General features: G+C 43.7%; 1 long non-coding RNA gene across 2 annotated transcripts; it reads right to left on the bottom strand.

Moving 5' to 3' along the window:
- Positions 1 to 213: 213 nt before the first annotated feature.
- Positions 214 to 17,607, bottom strand: LOC147020237 (uncharacterized). 2 transcript variants are annotated; one of them, XR_015061727.1, is made up of 4 exons: positions 15,914 to 17,607; positions 12,569 to 12,717; positions 10,366 to 10,406; positions 214 to 2,317 (listed from the first exon to the last, which is right to left on the bottom strand). It is a non-coding gene; the product is annotated as an uncharacterized LOC147020237 (long non-coding RNA). The 2 variants fall into 2 exon arrangements; XR_015061726.1 differs by lacking the exon at positions 12,569 to 12,717.
- Between the last annotated feature and the right edge of the window lie 1,469 nt (positions 17,608 to 19,076).

Below are 19,076 nucleotides of genomic sequence, written 5' to 3'. Positions count from 1 at the left end.
ACGTCAAGGTTATCGACAGATCGAACTTTATAATATCTATTAGCACAAAATTACGTTTAATCAGAAACATTGGTATCAAGTGTACCAACATCAACACCAACATTTGATTTTCCCATCTGTGGTATCAACTTCCACATTCTCTTCAATAGCATTCTTTCCTCCAGATCTTCAAGACAGCTGTTCACCACCATCTCGGATCATCCTCCCATCCAAAACCATGATATTTTCCACCCCCGTGAACCCTCCTCAAGCCCACCTCTTTCTTCCCCACATCACTTATTTATCCAAGTCTCTTTGTATGCAAAGAGAAAGAAAAAAGTCCTATATACTGACCAGTGTCTTTGTACCAAAGGAAGACCAACACCCTATTCAAAATCAAATAAATGGTTGTAAATTAGTGAGGCTGACATTTTCATGACTGGACAAATAATATTAGTAATTATAGTATAAGAGATGTCCAGCCATTGTTATGCCAACCTGGAGTGAGAGTGGCTGTACACAGAATAGCGGTGTAGCTGGCAGTCTGGTGCTTCACAGGCAGGAAGTTTTATCAATGAGTGCATCATCCCTCGGTGATATGTAAAGGTGTGTGTTACATCTGCTCACATTAGTCGGTTGCTCTTCTTGTGTATGGCAGCTTGGCTGCTGGGTAGCTATCATTTTGTTGGGGCACGACTATGCCACTGACGCTGTGCCCCTCTATCAGTACACTGGTACTCATTTCACCAACCTTGGAAGGATGACAGGCTGAGTCAACCCCACCTGGTGTTGGGATTCAGTAGCCAACGGGGCTCGAACTCAGGACCCTAAGATCACTAGCCAGCCACCTTAACTACTAATCCAACACCAGGCTTGCATTAGTTGGTGGACATTATAGATGCTTTCATGGGAAGTAGTCGAGTTATCGCCAGCACATTGAACAAATTACTAATTCCTGCCATGGTAAGTTGAACATCAGGTCTATCCAGGTGGTTTGTGAAAGACTCGGTCCCAGCATACACACTCTACGAGTGAACGAGTCCAACTTAATGGGATGTAGCATAAGGAAAGATAGCATCCATTATTGATCCTGTGATATTTTTCCAAAAGAGTAGTGCATTGTGTGCCAGTACAATGATTAAATACCCTACCTGTACATAAATGGTTGTAAATTGTCCACCTGTGTGTCGTTCCATACACCTCTTTCTTCCCCAAATCCCTTATTTCTCCAAGCCTCCCTCTATTTTGTCCCTCATCCCTGCTATTTTAAATGGATGTATGAGTAAATGTTAAGTGAATGGTAAGAATGTTGTTCATGTATAAAAGTTAAACAAGATCGAGAATTGCTTTGTGATACATGTCCCCTACCCATGTTATATTTTCTAAGTCCAAAAAGGGGATAGCTCTGTAAAAAAAAAAAATTGACGAAACACCCTGAAACTCGAACTTGTTCTGTAACTTATCATAATAAAGCCATGTAAGTTTGGGTTGAATGTGTTAAAGGGTTTTGGGAAAAGACTGAAAAACCACAGATGGGCAGACTGATGGAAGGATGAAGAGCAAACCAAAAGTCTCCTCCGATGTAACTGGTAGGGGAATAATAAAGTGACAGATTACGTTAGTGGTCTGCAAAAATAAAATCAAATGCATGATGGACCAGTTGGCCTCCTCCTGTACCCAAGTGTACGTGCATATACCATTTCATTTCCACCGTCTTTTGATGTCGGACAGTTAAAGTCAAAAGGGGTTTTTATTTCAAGTGCTTCTAAAGTCATCATACAGTAATTCAGGATTGCATTTGTATTTTATAGCTTTTGGGAGAAACCTGCTTTTTGCAAATAATTATTTACATTGGGTCCCATTTCTATGCTCAGCATCCGATTACAGATGCCTGTCTTGTGATGTGAAGATGAATCATCTAAATTGGTCACAGAGGAAACTGCCTGTCAAGCATGTCACAATGGTACAGTGTTATTAGAGCTGGGAGGTTTCTCTACAAACATAAGAACATTACACCTATGCTTTTGATAAAAGGGGGTTGAGAACACACTATACTCCCATCAGAGTTCGCCTGAGTCACTGAAGGTTGCACCAAGCCAATATATTGACCGGTGAAACCTCCATATCCCTGCAATACTCCAATGTCTTGGGGATGGTTGTCAAGAATGCAGTTGCATAGATGTAATTTCAAACGTATCCGGGATACCCACAATGGTATACTCTTTTGAAAACATTATGTGACCTTCAACATCCACAAGGAATATCTAGTAGAAGTGACAGCCAGCTCAATGTCCCATCCAAAGGATGACGTACTCCAATATTTCATGCAACGTGGTTCCTGAAGAAAAAAACACGAGAACAACAATTTGTAGTAAAATCTTTTTCAGTTTCAGTGTGGACAACTCAAAGGATAGTATGCTACCACTTCAATTTGGTAAAAATGGAACATAATTCAGATCTCTAACATCCACATCATGTAAAAGACTGTAAAGTTAGATGTAGTAGGGAATAGAGTGCAATGCTATGATCTTTTGGGAGACGTGATACTGTTGTGGGCCGGCGTTCGGTGGCGATAAATGACCACTAGGTGGAGCAGTAGAGCCGTCTCCCACCGAACACCCGGAATTAAAAGGTCGTCACCCCGGATAACTCCAGAGTCGACGGGCCACTTAAAGGACCGTGATCGCCAAATCTCTGACTGCGTGGGGTAGGGTCAATAGCCAAATTTGAATACTATACCTAAGTACCCACATCGTCAAATTACCGGGGAAGTCACACCCTCGGCCGACTCTGTCCGATCCGAGTCGCAGGTAACGACTCGGATCCGGCGTAACCGAGCAGAGTTACCAGAGCCGTGCCGGTCCCAATGACAACTTACGGCACCAACGGCCTTACTATTTCTCAAACCCGCACCGTGCTGGGTCAATGAAAGAAAACACGAACAAGGAACTGGAACATTTAACACGGGGGTTTAGTTATAACCAATAATCGGGGAGGGGAGCACACAACGAGCAGAGTTATCATGAATAAAATAAATACAATTTACAAGGAACGGAAAGCACTTAACAGTTTCTACTTACAGGACGGCAGCACACACACACGCGCGCGCGCAGACACACACACACACACACACACACACACACACACACACACACACACACACGAAATGGACCCCGTGGATCTGACTTAAAAATTCTAGTATCCAGGAGAGAAAGGTGAGCTGAGGGACCAGAGCCTGGCCGGGGTACCTTCCCGCCTCGTGTGGTCAAATCCGACTCCAAACCACCACGGTGAGCCTCAAACCCACGACCCGAAGTCCACGGCCCACGATCGAGACCAAGCCACCACGACCGCTCAAACCATGACCACCACTGTGAGCCCCTCAAAGGACTGCAGACCGCTCGAACCACGACCACCACTGTCGCAGTCCTCTCGTCTTTTCTAGCATTCTCTTGAGGTCCGAGCGATTTCTTCTTTCGCCACTCGCCTCCCGATTGGACGGTGCGTCTCGGAGGGTGTGCCGAGGCATCTCGTTGGCCCGCCTCCCGAAGAGGCTCCGTAGTAGCTTTCGGCACGCTGGCCTCCCATTGGCTGGGGCGCGCGTGCGATGCTCGCCCTTCTCTCATTGGCTGGAGGAAACGTTCCATGCCCTTCCTCGGGGCAGAGCCTTGATCTGAGGTGATGGAGTCTTCTTGGTTCTGGGCGATGGATCTGAGCCACGCCTTCAGCCAATAACACGTGGGCAATGGCGACCGGGTTGAGTGAGGGACGGTGCCGCTGTAGTTGTTGTTGTTGTTGTTGTTGTAGTAGATGTATAAAACCTGACTATAAAATAACTCACAGCGCACACACGAAGTTCCCATTTGACATAGGGGATGGATTCTAACTATGCACATACTTATCGAAATAACTGAACTACGGGGACTCTGGCTGTTTGTGTGCAAAAGGTTTCCAAATCCGTAACAATGCGACACCTTGAGCATGGGAACTTCAACTTGGTAGCAGTGGTGAAACCACCTAAATCCGGGATCACTGCTCACCTCCACTCATTCGCTCCTCTTTTTCCCCACCTATGGAACCAACTTCCACATTCTCTTCAATCCCATCCTTCCCTCCAGGACTTCAAGACAGCTGTTCACCACCATCTCAGATCATCCCTAATCCAAAACCATGATCTTTTCAACCCCTGTTAACCCCTATCCCACCATAATTCCTCCTCCTTCCAAATTTCCAGTTTTCCCTCATGAGAGTTCCATTCTGTATCCATCTTGTCCCCCTCTCCTGTACCCCACCTCCCCCCTTTTTTCCCCACATCCATTGTTTTTCCGCCTCCTCTCTGTCTCGGACTCAGCTCTGCTGTTGGTGTTTCCCCCCTCTCTCTGCTGATCCTTTTGTCCTGGTGTGTCCTGATCCGTTTGGTGTACTAATGCTAGCTCTTCAATGAGCCTCGACAATGTATAAAATAAATATATAAATAAATTACATGTTTATTCCTTGGTGGTTGATTTGCTCGGAAGTTTAAATCATATAAGGGATATTATTATGTATTTCTTTCTTCAGGCAGACCTGACTGTAGGTGGAGCTACTTTAGGTGTTCAAAAATTATACCAATGAGATACTGTCATCTTGTCTTCTTGCATATGGCAGCAACTTGTTCTGTAAGGCCTGTCACATATGCTCTACGGCGAGGATACGGCGGCCGTACGCCCTCTGAATTGACAGAAACATGCGGCGGCCGCAGAGTTTCTGCGGTGGCCTCAAGGTGGCCCTACGCTGTTTGGCTATCTTTTACAGGCCGTAGGGGTCGCCGTGGAATTACAACGCGGAGTTAGAACTTTTTTTCATTTCTACGTTCGCCGTAGCAATTTGACAAGCTGAAAAAAAAAACTGGTAAAAAAAAAAAAATTCACCCATTCGTGACCGTCCATCTGGCCACACGTTCGCCTTAGGGCACCCCTGCGGGCACCTTGCATCTGCCTTGAAAATTCTATGGCTGTCGCAGGAACGCCCTAAGGTCACCGTGCGACATCAAATCAAAGAGCGCATGGCAACCCCACGTTTTCGGTCTCCACAATTTATAAATTCGCCGTGCGGCTCCCCGAAAAATAAAAACATGTGACTGCAACATTGTGTGACCGTGGAAATACTGCGGCCGCCGTATAATTGCTCGTGGCCGTAGATTTTGGAGACCCCATGGCCGCCGTGGCAACTGTGACGTCGGCCTTAAGCATGAGTCACATTTGCTCTACGGTGAGGGTACAGCGGCCGTACCCCCCCCCCTGAATTGACAGAAACGTGTGGTGGCCGTAGAGTTTCTGAGGTGGCCTCAGGGTGGCCCTACGCCGTATGGCTATCTTTTACAGGCCGTAGGGGTCTCCGTGGAATTAAAGTGCGGAGTTATAACTTTTTTCATTTCTAGGTTGGCCGTAGCAATTCGACAAGCCGTAGCCATGATGCAGATGTGTTCCACGTCGACCGTACGTAGGGCGTACGGTGGGCTTGTGTTATTCGTGTGTTTTCCGTAGGCTCTTATCAATGAAAAATGAATTTTGTCAACCCCCAAAAAATTACGGCGGCCGCACTATTTCCACGTTCGCCTTAGGGCCCCCTGCGGTCGCCTTGCGGGCACCTTGAGGCTACCTTGCGTCTGCCTTGAAAATTCTATGGCCGCGGCAGGGCCCCCTTAAGGTCACCGTGCAACATCAAATCAAAGACCGTACGGCAACCTCACGTTTTCGGTCTCCACGATTTCTAAACACGCCATGCAGCTCCTCAAAAAATAAAAACATATGTGACTGCTACATTGTGTGACCGTGGAAATACTGCGGCCACCCTATAATTGCTAGTGGCCGCAGATTTTTTAGACCTCCACGGCCGCCGAGCCAAATGTGACTGAAGCATAACTGAGGAATTGGAAGAACCCACTGTACAGTACTCACTTCAGTCCAAAGCGTGCCAAAAAGGATGAAGGCATAAATATAATTTTAAAATCCTTATATATTTTTTCTTACTGATTATAATATATACTTATTCATTGAAAAATAAAATCTTTGTAAGATCAAGGCAAGTATGTCCTTCCTCAGATGTCGTGACTGAAACTGAACACAATATTCTACATGAGGTTAACCTCACTAAATTATTGTACAGTGTTAACACTAACTATTTTTTATTAATGAATAGATCCCCCTAGAGATGCAATCTGAAACCCTATTAGCTTTATCTGGAGCTGCTTGGCAATGTGTAGAGTCCCTTTATAGAGAGAGTAGCGACAACTAATGATTTGACGCCATTTTGAGTCCATTCAGCGCGGTGAACGTGCAGAGCCGCCGTGTGGCGCTAGTGCATTGAACCGTGTATTCCATTATGTTCTCCATGTATGAGAGATGGGAATGGTCTTTTCCATGTTGATAATGAACAAATTATGTGAAGATGACAAAATAGAAGATTTATGACAACTAAGAGCCATATGATAAAGAAGAAATTCACAGAGCTGTTTGTGATTTAACAGTCACAGACATTGAGAACCATGACAAAGAAGGAATGAACTAGACAAGTACACGTGCTGCTTATTTCAGCCTCATTTTAATTTCAGGGAGGAGAGAGCGAGACTCGAACTCTCACCTCCCTGTTTATACATGTACAATACAACGTTAAGAGTTATCTTTGTATTTCAGCAGTTGTTTGACCTTGTTTATCGTGTGTGGGTATATATTTGTGTTTGTTTAATTTTCATATTTATATTATTAATCTAAACTTTGCTGCATGTTGCCGATCATATATTCATCCCACCAAAAATAGATTAGCCCACCCCATATATATCTATCTATCTATCTCTCTCTCTCTCTCTCTCTCTCTCTCTCTCTCTCTCTCTCTCTCTCTCTCTCTCTCTCTCTCTCTCTCTCTCTCTCTCTCTCTCTCTCTCTCTCTCTCTCTCTCTCTCTCTCTCTCTCTCTCTCTCTCTCTCTCTCTCTCTCTCTCTCTCTCTCTCTCTCTCTCTCTCTCTCTCTCTCTCTCTCTCTCTCTCTCTCTCTCTCTCTCTCTCTCTCTCTCTCTCTCTCTCTCTCTCTCTCTCTCTCTCTCTCTCTCTCTCACACACACACACACACACACACACACACACACACACACACACACACACACACACACACACACACACACACACACACACACACACACACACACACACACACACACACACACACACACACACACACACACACACACACACACACACACACACACACACACACACACACACACACACACACACACACACACACACACACACACACACACACACACACACACAGACACACACACACACCGAGTTAGCCCAGATCCGTTCTCCGTTCATTCGTCTTTGTTTTGACTTTAGTTTGACTTTGACTTTGAGTCTGAGTCTGACTTTGGAGACATGATCTGGAGTCTAGACCCTATATTAATTGATCTAGCTCGAAGACTCAAACTCAAACTTAATTTTAAATAAAGATGCCTTCCCCTTCAAGTGCTAATTAATCCACGAGCAATGGATAACAAGCCTGGAAAGCCAAAGCAAAGACCAGTCTCACTCGCTGCACACAAATATATGCATATGGGACCATTACCACCATCACACTGACCTGGCAGAGAACTGACCAAGAAGTTTCTTTCCATCCAACACGACTGACTCTGTCCTCCCAGATTTTCCATCTTTTAGCATCTGATGGAAATCTATACATCTTGAATCCTTTCTTCGTTCTATTTGTGCACCCAAAGGTGCAACAGCCTGTCATTTTGTCGTAAAATCGATGTAAAACACGAACGAGAACGCTGCGTAAAGCGGGAACGTTAAAACGCTGACCGATATGCGTCCGATCCTGTCCGCGATGGACTCAAAATGGCTCCACGCGATCACGTGACTAGATTTTTCCGGACCCTCTATGTCGCTACTCTCTCTATAAAGGGACTCTAGCAATGTGTTGTCTCCTTCCGCCCCTCCCCCTTCCCCCACCCTGTATCATTCTCCTGTCTCACATGCTCCAAGACTGCCCCTTGCATTATATCATCCCTATTTTTATTATTCTTACCCAACCCCAGCACCTTATATTTCCGTCTGTTGAACTGAATTTTCAATGTTTTTTTTTACACAAACAGCACAAAATGTTGTGCAGTAGAGGGAGAAAGTTGTGGAACTGTGCGATTCATTTGATGAGAACTTGAAAATGAATCATTGAATCTGTCAGTTCATCATGTTGTTCACAATAAATAAATCACCAAAAAATAATGTTCATAATTCGTTGACTACATTGATGATAGTTCAGCATTCATGTAATGGAGCTTGTAATTGTGCCATCATACCATCGGCACCCCTATACATTAATTGTAAATTATTTATTTTAGTCTAAATAGTTTCCGAAACGGGCATTCGTTGGAGCGCATACCTCCGCCAGGTTGAACAGTTTACATTTTTGTATACCACTGACGGGCCAGATCTGCATCCGGATCTGAACAAAAATCTAATTGGCTTGTTATTGTCACCGACCCAATGTGTCCACCAGGTTTCGTCCGAATCCGTCCACAACTTTTAGAGATATGTTTTTGGCCCCATTGCTCAAGGGTGAATAATGACTTAAAAATTCTAGTATCCAGATCCAGATTTCACCAAAATCTAATCAGTTCGCCCTTATTACACACCTAACCTGCCCACCAAGTTTCTTCTGAATCCGTCCACAACTTTTTGAGATATCCTGGAAACAAACAAACAGACAAACAAGCAGTCATAGACTGGTACTTACGAAATCATCAACTTGACCTCTGACCTTGTCTAATAAAAGCTGTCCCTAGAGAAGGTAACGACGCAAACCAGAAGTTTCTATGATGATTCTGTATCAAACCATCAAAAATCGAATGTTTGACCTCACTGTGACCTTGACCTTTGACCGATTTTGACCAAAATCTAATCAGCGCTCGCCATCACCCTCCTGAATCACGTGGTGTAATTTAACATTGGCAGCTTCTTCCGTTCTCGAGTTATCGTGCCTACAAACAAACAAACAAACAAATAAACAAACACACACACACTCACACACAAACACACACACACACACACGCACAAACAAACACACAAACAAACACACAAACACACAAACAGATGACGGAAGTCATCAATATACTTACGAAATCTTTAGAATCTAAAATCTAAAGAATCTAAAGATTTCGTAAGTCACAAACAAACAAAGGAAATTGCTCGTTGAGCAAGGAATTGCCAGAATAACTTTGTCATATCTCCATGATCTCTGAAAAAAATAAAAACCTGGAAATCAATTTGGTTCTAATAAGTCGATAGTGTTACTGTTTAATGAGTTACAGCACTTAGTTTGGTCATGAGCATAACTTGGAAGTCAATCGGACTTGAAATGGCGTTTTTATCGCAATTTGAAAGTTTTGACCCGACCCCCCCTGACATTCGACCCCCGACCGCTAAGAAGGGTGTTGGTGTGACACCCTCAATGAAACATATAGTTGGATGCAGAATTGGAAGATGCACATTTTGGATTTGGTTTGTAGTCGATACAACAATTTTAGCGGACGTTATTGCGAAAATAAGAATTTCGGTTTTTCGGTGATCTTGACCTCGACCTTAGACCTAGCTTCACCAAAATCGACAAGTGTCTAAGTTGGACCATGGCCGACGTCTGTACCCAGTTTGGTCATGATCGCTGAAACGGTGTGGCTGCTGCAGGGTAACAAACACACAAACAAACAGACAGACAGACACACAGAATGACACACACAACCGACCAATATAATTACCGAAATCCAAATAAAAGGATTCCAACAATTAACAAACAGAAAGGGGTGAAAACATCACCATCATCCGTCGCAGATGATGGAGATAACTAGAGAGTTCATAGAACACGATACCCCAAATATATACTTCAATTTCAATAAAACGATGATTTTAAGGATCGTTAAAAAAACATCCAGAAGTTCAGCACGAATAAAGCAGTCTTAAATCCCTCACCCTTATGCATTGTAATATAAGACGATGATGAGTTGGAGTTGAGGAGATGAGGCCTTATTGACCATCAGAGAACGCAGCGTACATAGCCAGCCTCAATCGACACAAGAATATATATATATATATATATATATATATATATATATATATATATATATATATATACTGTAGATTTTGAATTAAAACTTACTTAGCAGCAAACCAAAATGATCATCCATGCCCCCCTTGTGCCGCACATGCCCTCATGGCTGTGGTTAACTGAAATTACTCAGACATCATTACTGTAAGAAAGTATAACGTAATTTTATTACGATGCATTGATCGGCTTTGCTGCAAGTTCACATGTTTTTTTGCAAACCAGCACAAAAACCCTTCGAGACACTTACTGGATGCAAAAATGCCTCTGTCGGCTGAATGGCACCGACCACTGGTTGGAAACAACAGGGGGAAGAAAAAGGCATGATGTTGCAAAAGTTGGACAAACAGCAAAATAAAAGACAGATCTATTGACTTATTGATAGCGTCTCTGAAGTATTGACTTATCGAGTAGGTGTATGGTATGCTGCCTCTCAAAGTGATATCAGCATCAATCTTCAAGGATATATACGTGTGTGTGTGTGTGTGTGTGTGTGTGTGTGTGTGTGTGTGTGTGTGTGTGTGTGTGTGTGTGTGTGTGCCTGGAAGGATGGCCGAAAGGTATGTACAATGGGTTTGAATGTCGACCCAGCTATAAACTGTCATCCTGGCGTTTCCAAGCAGGGCGAAACATCAATGTGTGTGCCGTCCCGTGGTTCGATCTTATACTGGGTGTTATCTTCTGGCATTAGTTGCTGGACATTACAGATTCCAGTCTTTTGTGACCAGGAGCCAAGTTATCACTGGAACCTTGAACAAATTACCAAGAAATTCCAAATACTTTCAGTCAAGCATACTACAATAAATGGAGTGGCACTGTCGAACATTGGTATTATGGTGATCTTGAAACGTTTCTCGACTTGTGACTGCCAATCTGTCAAGATCACTGTCCTTCATTCCAGTTCTGTGTGTAATATATATATATATATATATATATATATATATATATATATATATATATATATATATGTAGACAACCTGAACCATACTCTATTTAACAGAATGTCAGTGCTGCCGAAGCAGTTTCTTGGCAATGTTATACTGGGTGGTTTGCCATTGCCTTCCCAGCGTTGTTTGTGTGTGTGCTATATCCTCTTAAATGCTAATTGTCAAGCAAGGAAGTCAGCATGTACTGTTTTAAAAATCTAGAAGGGCAGTCCTCGACGTCACCAGATGTGCCTCCATCCACATTATTACATCATCATACATACTTAATATGTGTGGTGTTGACTTAATGGTTCAGGTGGTGGGCTTGGGATCCTTGGGTCCTGAGTTCAAATCCCACTCAGCTGTTGAATTAATACCAGGTGGGGTTAACTCGATCTCTCATCTTTCCGAGGTCGGCAAAATGAGTGTCAGCATGCTGGTGTACTGCGTCGGAGTGGCGACTCGTCCAGGATTGTACCCAATAGCCAAGGAGACTGCTGAGGCAGCACCAACGCTCTGCACAGAATGTGGTCCCAATGGATGGATCGATACATACTTGGATAAGTTTGATTAAAATCCCTGAACCCAAATTAATAATATTAAATAATTATGGCTGCCAGACCATGCGTCAGATCAGGTTGATATATAAAACATATATTCCCCATGACTACTGGATCATAATTGGAAAGTTTCATGTCGATTGATGAAGCAGCTCAAGAGAAATAATTTTTTAAGACTTTCGTTCAATCCAACATGGCTGCCAGATCATGTGACCTATTAATTATTCGTGAACACCCTGATGTCCCCAAGGCTTGGAGAACATGTGGGTGATAAAAAAAATTGTCAGAGGAAACGCTTTCGACATGAAAACCCCCCCTCAAAATTTTGAGGGGGTTCTTCAAGTTCGGGTCACTACGCTGGGTTTGGGAACCCCTTGCTGTAATCGATGAGCGTATGTTTAAACACTAATTTGAATACTTATTGGTCTTTAACCACCTCGACAGTCAATTGATGTTCAATTTCCACTGGAGGTCAGTCAGACCCCCTTTGCAACCGATTCGTCGTTGATGAGAGCAAATGAGAGAAATTATTTTCCTTAGAAAGTCATGTCGTTTGTTTCACTGATTCAATGTCAATTGAAGATGAGCCAGACTTTTCAGAGACCTTGATGAAGGAACTCTGCCACGCAATAACTCCGACTCCACCCAAAACACCGCCGCCATGCAACACCAGCTATTCCTGTGCACATTCAAACAACCACAGCACTTCAAACCCTATATTTTAAACACAGGAGTACGCCGCAGCCACTGTGTCTATAAATGTCATGTAAACCTGCGAATTTAACTGCCAAACTCCAGGAAAACGTGAACACATTACAACCGAGACAGATCGGATATGACAATAAACAAGAATTTATTACAAAAACACAAACAAGCAATCATTTAAAAGCAAGAAAGCAAAAAGGCACGTAAGAGCAGATTTAACCAGAACACGTATTCTTCTTCAATCTTACTTAAACAAAAGTACCTGGTGTTGGCTCAGTGTTTAGGGTGGTGGATTGTGGTCCTAGGGTCGTGAGTTCGAGCCCCGTTTTCCGCTGAATTACCACCAGAGGGTTGACTCAGCCTGTCATCCTTCCGAGGTCAGCGAAATGAGTACCAGTTCCAGTGTGTGTACTGGTAGAGGGGCACTGCATCAGTGACACAGTCGCACTTCAAGAAATGATAGCTACCCCGGCAGCTAAGCTGCCATACCACCACACACGAGATCCGGACACTAGAATTTTTAAGTGTTCACAATAGCCAAAATATCTCAAAAAGTTGTCGACAGGTTATGACAAAACTTTGTGGATGAGTTGGGTAGGTGACGGGTACAAATCGATTAGATTTTGATCAAGGTCCGGATGTAGATCTGGCCTATCAGTGGGATACAAAACGTATACTGTTCAGCCTGGCGGAGGTCCTGTATATGCACTCCACAGAGTTCTGTTCTTGTAAGCCTCCCCTGAAACTCCTGCAGCATAGGGGAAGGTGAATTGCTGTTGTGTGGTTGCTTTCTACAATTGGCGCCCCCAATTTTTAGCTCACTTGGAATGTTGTTCTGGGGAGCTTAAATGGGATGTCCATCCGTCCATCCGTAAATATTTGCAACATCTTCTCTGAAACTACAAATACAATTTCGATGAAACGTTAGCACAACCTTCATCACCCTGTAATACCAAAGTTGGTTCACAGCATTAAGAAAAAAACAAAAATCGAGACCTAAGTGGGTCTTCGGGGGTTGCCCCTCCAAAATAGGTGTTTGCTTTTTTCTCAGAAACTACACACACAATTCCGATAAAACTTGACCACCACCTTCATCACCCGTGGTGTACTAAAGTTCGTTCACGACATTAAAATAAAAATCGGGGTCTAAGAGGGTCTACGAGACGGTTGCCCCCCAAAATATGTTTGCTTTTTTTTTCTCCAAAACCACACACACAATTTCAATGAAACTTAACCACAACCTTCATGACCAGTGATATACCAAAGTTTGTTCTTGCCATTTAAATAAATAAATAAAGAATCTGGGTCTCAAGGGGTGTATGGTGGGGTGTTGCCCCCCAAAATATGTATTTTCTTTCTTCTCCGAAACTACACACACAATTTCAGTGAAACTTGACCACAACCTTCATCATGCAGGAAGTACCAAAGTTTGTTCATGCTATTTAAAAAATAGGGGCAATACATCTGGTCGCTCACTAGTTTGGGCAAATACCTATTTTTGGGGCAATCCCACGCAACCCCCCCCACCCCCGTAAATCCCCTTCGAACCCGATTTTTTTAATGTCGGGAACAAACTTTAGTATATCATGGGTTATGAAGGTTGTGGTCAAATTCCATCGGAATTGTGTGTCGTTTGGGAGAAGAAAGCAAATACCTCTTTTGGAGGGGCAACCCACTCCCCGTAAATCCCCTTCGACACCAATTTTTAATTGCTGGAATCCTTCGGATTTCGACAATTATGTTGGTCGGTTGTGTGTGTCATTCTGTGTGTATGTCTGTCTGTTTGTGTGTTTACCCTGCAGCAGCCACACCGTTTCAGCGATCATGACCAAACTGGGTACAGACATCGGCCACGGTCCAACTTAGACACTTGTCGTTTTTGGTGAATCTCGGTCAAAGGTCAAGGTCAAGGTCACTAAAAAACAGAAATTCTTATTTTCACAATAACGTCCACTAAAATGGTCGTATCGACTTCAAACCAAATCCAAAATGTGCTTCTTCCAATTCTGCATCCAACCACATGTCTCATTGGGGGTGTCACACCAACACCCTTCTTAGCGGTCGGGGGTCGAATGTCAAGGGGGTCGGGTCGAAAATTTCAAATTGCGATTAAAACGCCATTTCAACTCCGATTGACTTCCAAGTTATGATCATGACCAAACTAAGTGCGATAACTCATTAAACAGTCGCACTATCGACTTATAAGAACCAAATTGATTTCCAGGTTTTTGTTTTTTCAGAGATCATGAAGATATGACAAAGTCATTCCGGCAATTTCTTGCTCAACGAGAAATTTCATTTTTTTTTTTTTAATGGCATGAACAATCTTTGGTACATCATGGGTGATGAAGGTTTTGATCAAGTTTCATCAAAATTGTCTGTGCAGTTTCTGAGAATAAAGCAAATATCTCTTTAGGGGGCAACTCACCCCCCTCCCCCTTGCCCCCCAATAAACTTCATCCATAAACACCCTCAGACCCCGATTTGTTTTTTTAATTCCGTGAGCAAACTTTGGTAGATCACAGCTAAGGAAGGTTGTGATCAAGTTTCATCGGAATTGCATGTGTATTTTCTGAGAAGAAAGGAAATACCTATTTTGGGGGGCAACTGCCAGAGACCCCCTTAAGGCCCGATTTTTTTTTTAATGCCATGAACAAACTTTGGTACATACAGGGTGTTGAAGGTTGTGCTCAAGTTACATCAAAATAGTATGTGCAGTTTTAGAGAAGTTGCAAGTACTTGTGGACGGACGGATGGATGGACTGACTGTTGACACGCCATCTCATAAGCTCCCCGGTACTTCGTTCCAGGTGAGGTGAAAATTTGGGTCAAAGGCGATTTACGGAGGGGGTTTGCCCCCCCCCCCCACCAAATAGGTATTTGCTATAACTTTGGTACATTTTTCTGATTCAGACCCATGTTGACTTCCTCAGAATCATTATTCTACCAGGTGAGTGCCCGGGCGTGTTGCCCCTATTTCAATCGTACCACAGAGTTTTGAAGACCCACAGGAGTGCTGAACCACCACTTAGAAAAATATTGTTTATTTATTTATTTTTCTTTATTCTTCTTCTCAACAATCCAAATTTCCAAACTGTATTCATTTCCAGGCTGTCTTGGACTTTCGGAACTAAAATTTATATCAATAATATGAATACCAAGTACACACGCTTGACGGGGTTTTTTTTTGACCTTGGCCTAATTTTTAAGATCATGACCCAATTAAAGACATTTAAGCATCTATATCTACTGTATATTGTTTTGGTTTTTGAAAACATATCCCAGTGGGAGGGCATACATGGACACGGAGGTGACCCGATGATTAGTAATTTCATTAGTCTTTGTATCGCTAGTCCTTGCCCCCTTGTCAAAGGACTGCTCAGGGTGAGCATGTGGCGGCTCGGCTGTATTTGTCCAGTGTAATGTCTCCCTTCTCCCACTCTGTTACTTTCAACCTTTCTTCCTTCACACCATTGTGCTGTTCATTCCCTCTGTTGCTTTCAATCTTCCCTCCATTATCCCATCGGCCCGTTTCAACTGTCAACCAATAATCTCTCCTCCGTCAAACATCCTTTCAAAAATCCTTCTTTCACCCCATCGGTCTTACCTCCAATCCCGCGGCCGTTTGGTCATCCCTCGGTCATGCGGGGTTCCTTTCAATGTTCCCTCCATCCGCACATTGCTCGCTAATCCATCGGGTGCTCTCACATCCATGTCCGTGGCGCTTCTCGCGGGCGTGGTGCAGTGCAAAACAGTGCGAGTGGGCGTTTTCCATGCTCAGGAGGGGACTGGGGGCTGTCGCTGCGGCTTCGCACACGTAGAAAGTTCCCTCAAAATGGTGTGGCAATTTTCACAAAGCTGATGTGAAGAAGAATCTGAAAGTCAAAGAGAATCACTCATGACGAGCTAGCGTGAGCAGGGACGAAGAGCGCTCCTGAGCAGATGGCTCAGAAAGCAGAAGAGAGAGAGAGAGAGAAAAGGAGACACGAACGGAACAAGTTCACATGAGATGAAGACTCAAAGACTGAGAAGGCTCGTGAGGGAATGAACATTAAGGTGTGAGGGTAAAGAAAGGAAGGTTTCACGAGCTGTTCGTGTCGAGCTTCTGTGGAAAACGAACACTCCTTCCACGAGCGCCATCCTGCCCTCTCGAACCTGTGAACCATGAAGGACGAGGAGGATGAACGGCGGCACCTCATCGATGGGGGCCTGAGGAGGAAGGATCTAAGGCAGAGGAGAGTGAGTCGCACATCGAGCTCGCATATCTGGGACACCAGAGAGGACTCGCCAGCTGGGTCTGGACACCTCAGAGAGGGTGCTGTGTATCCCCATCGCCATTGCCGATCTTTCCCATACATTTTCCCTCCTCATTCTCCTGTATATTTGTGTGAGGTGAAGGAGAGAAGGAAAGACTGCTTTCCTTTTCTCCACACATTTCTTTTATTTCATTTGCAAGTCCTTCTTGTTTTATTCTTTGCCCCGAAGTGAATGATGAAGTCTTTTGTTTCAGTTCCCATTGTGTGCTGCCTTTTTGGCTGCTGGTTGCATCATCGGTTAGGGGGACAGCTATGCCGCTGATACAGTGCCCCTATTACTAGTATAATGGTGCTCATTTCACCGACCTCGGAAGGATGACAGGCTGAGTCAACCCCCTGGTGTTAATTCAGTGGCCAACGGGGCTCGAACTCAGGACCCTAGGATCCCAAACCGCCACCCTAACCACTAAGCCAACACCAGGCTACTTTTGTTGAAGTAAGATTGAAGAAGAATATGTGTTATGGTTAAATCTGCTCTTACGTGTCTTTTTGCTTTCTTGCTTTTAAATGATTTCTTGTTTGTGTTTTTCGATCCTCGTGGAGGATCTCTAAGTCTTACTCACGTTGTTGTTCTTGTGGACGTTTTTGTTTCACAACCTACAGTTTTCATCGAAACGTCCTGAAACTTGACGTATATATGTAAAAATACCCTGCGCAGACAGTAACCATCTCCGAATTTGAAAATTCCTCCGAGAAAAAAAGTTGTGACGTCAAAATATCTCCGCTAATGGAAATCGCCTAAAAAATTATCTCAAACTAGGCAAGCTTTTTGAATTCTGTTTGCGGGAATCGAACAGGGCATTAGCAGAGATGAATGATACATCACTATGATGTCATATCAATTTTTACGACGTCATTCATATTTTTTGACATTTTTTGTTTCACAACCCAGAGTTTTCATCGGATCTTCGTGAAACTTGCCACGTATATGCAGAAAGCCCACGCGCAGGCAGTAACCATCTCCGATTTTGTAAATTCTTCCTAGAAAAAAATTGACGTCATAATATCACCGCTAATGGAAATCGCCCATACCATTATCTCCGAAACTCGGCAAGCTGTTTGAATTTTGTTTGCGGGAATCAAGCCGGGCATTAGCACAGATAATTTATCGCAAAGCTGATACATCACAATGACGTCATATTCGTTCTTATGACGTCATCATTATGAAGACGAGGATCTTAGCTCATTCGAGCTTGTTGTAATAAATGATTCTTTATTGTTATTTCCTATCTGTCTCGGATGTCTTTTCCTATGTTGGTCCGATGCAGTGTACAAGTAAGATTAGAAGGAACGTTCTACCGCAATAATTTGCTGTCCGTCAGCGCACACTCACTGTAACACTCGGCAGTAATCAGAGTGTGCGCTGATGGCACTGACCCCGATTAGCCAGCCAGCCATAGATCACGCAAAGTAGTGTAACCCTGTCCGGATTGGCCGTACCAATGGACGTTCATGGTTGCTTAGCAACCTGCCAGTGTGCAGAATTATCAGTGCCTGGCGGCCTCAGGACAAGGCGTTCAGGAGGGACCCAAGTGTTTCCCCTCAAAGCAAGCCCCGAATCCCGGATCCGCGACTATATATATGTATATGTATGTATGTATGTATGTATGTATATATATATATATATATATATATATATATATATATATATATATATATATAATAGCTCTGCAAAGCGGGCGTAACCCCTCAGCCCATGCATTGTAAAAGGAAGCAGTGATATCACGATGATGCAGTCAGAGCACGTTGGACGTCATATCGAAAATCAATCAGACTTCAAGATGGCTACCGTGGCGGCTAGTGAAAATCGCAGCGCGTCCATTTTCGAAAGGAACCTTCCTCTACTCAACTCCAACACACACACTGCAAAAATGCATTTAATCGGACAAGCTAAGCCGTTCTCAAAATTGACGAAAACCAATTTCAAGATGGCTGCCATGGAGGCCACATTGAAAATCACAGCACGCCCATTTTCGAAAGGAACCTTCCTCTACTCAACCCCAACATATGCTGCAAAAATGGATTTAATCGGACAAGGTGTTCTCCTCGAAATCGATGGAAACCAAAAGTTGACAGACGGACGCCCGGACGGACAGACGCTCGGACAACGCCTGTGACGACAATACCCCCTTTTCAGCCCAATTCGGGCTGGGGGGTAAAAACGGAAAACACGGTCAGTCCATCAGCCCGTCCATCTGTCCATCCATGAAAACATGAAGCCGTGACTATATGTCTATTAATTACATACTGTTTGAATGTCAGTTGCAGCCTGACTTCACACACGTACGTCTATTAATTACGTACTACTGTATTTGAATGTACTTTCGACCCTTTGGACTGCTGAGACCCCTTCAACCGTTGAAGATGCTTTGAGACTCCCAAGAACCTTAAGGCTCAACCCAGACATATATTCACCTCTGGCTCACAGCATGCTGAGGGAGATATGAATCTCTC

This window comes from Eptatretus burgeri, chromosome 9 (genome assembly GCF_056783735.1).
Source record: "Eptatretus burgeri isolate ZD-2024b chromosome 9, Ebu_testis_v1, whole genome shotgun sequence".
Lineage (NCBI taxonomy): Eukaryota > Metazoa > Chordata > Myxini > Myxiniformes > Myxinidae > Eptatretus > Eptatretus burgeri.
Note: the sequence above shows the minus strand (reverse complement) of the source record. Positions and strands in the feature narration are given on the sequence as shown.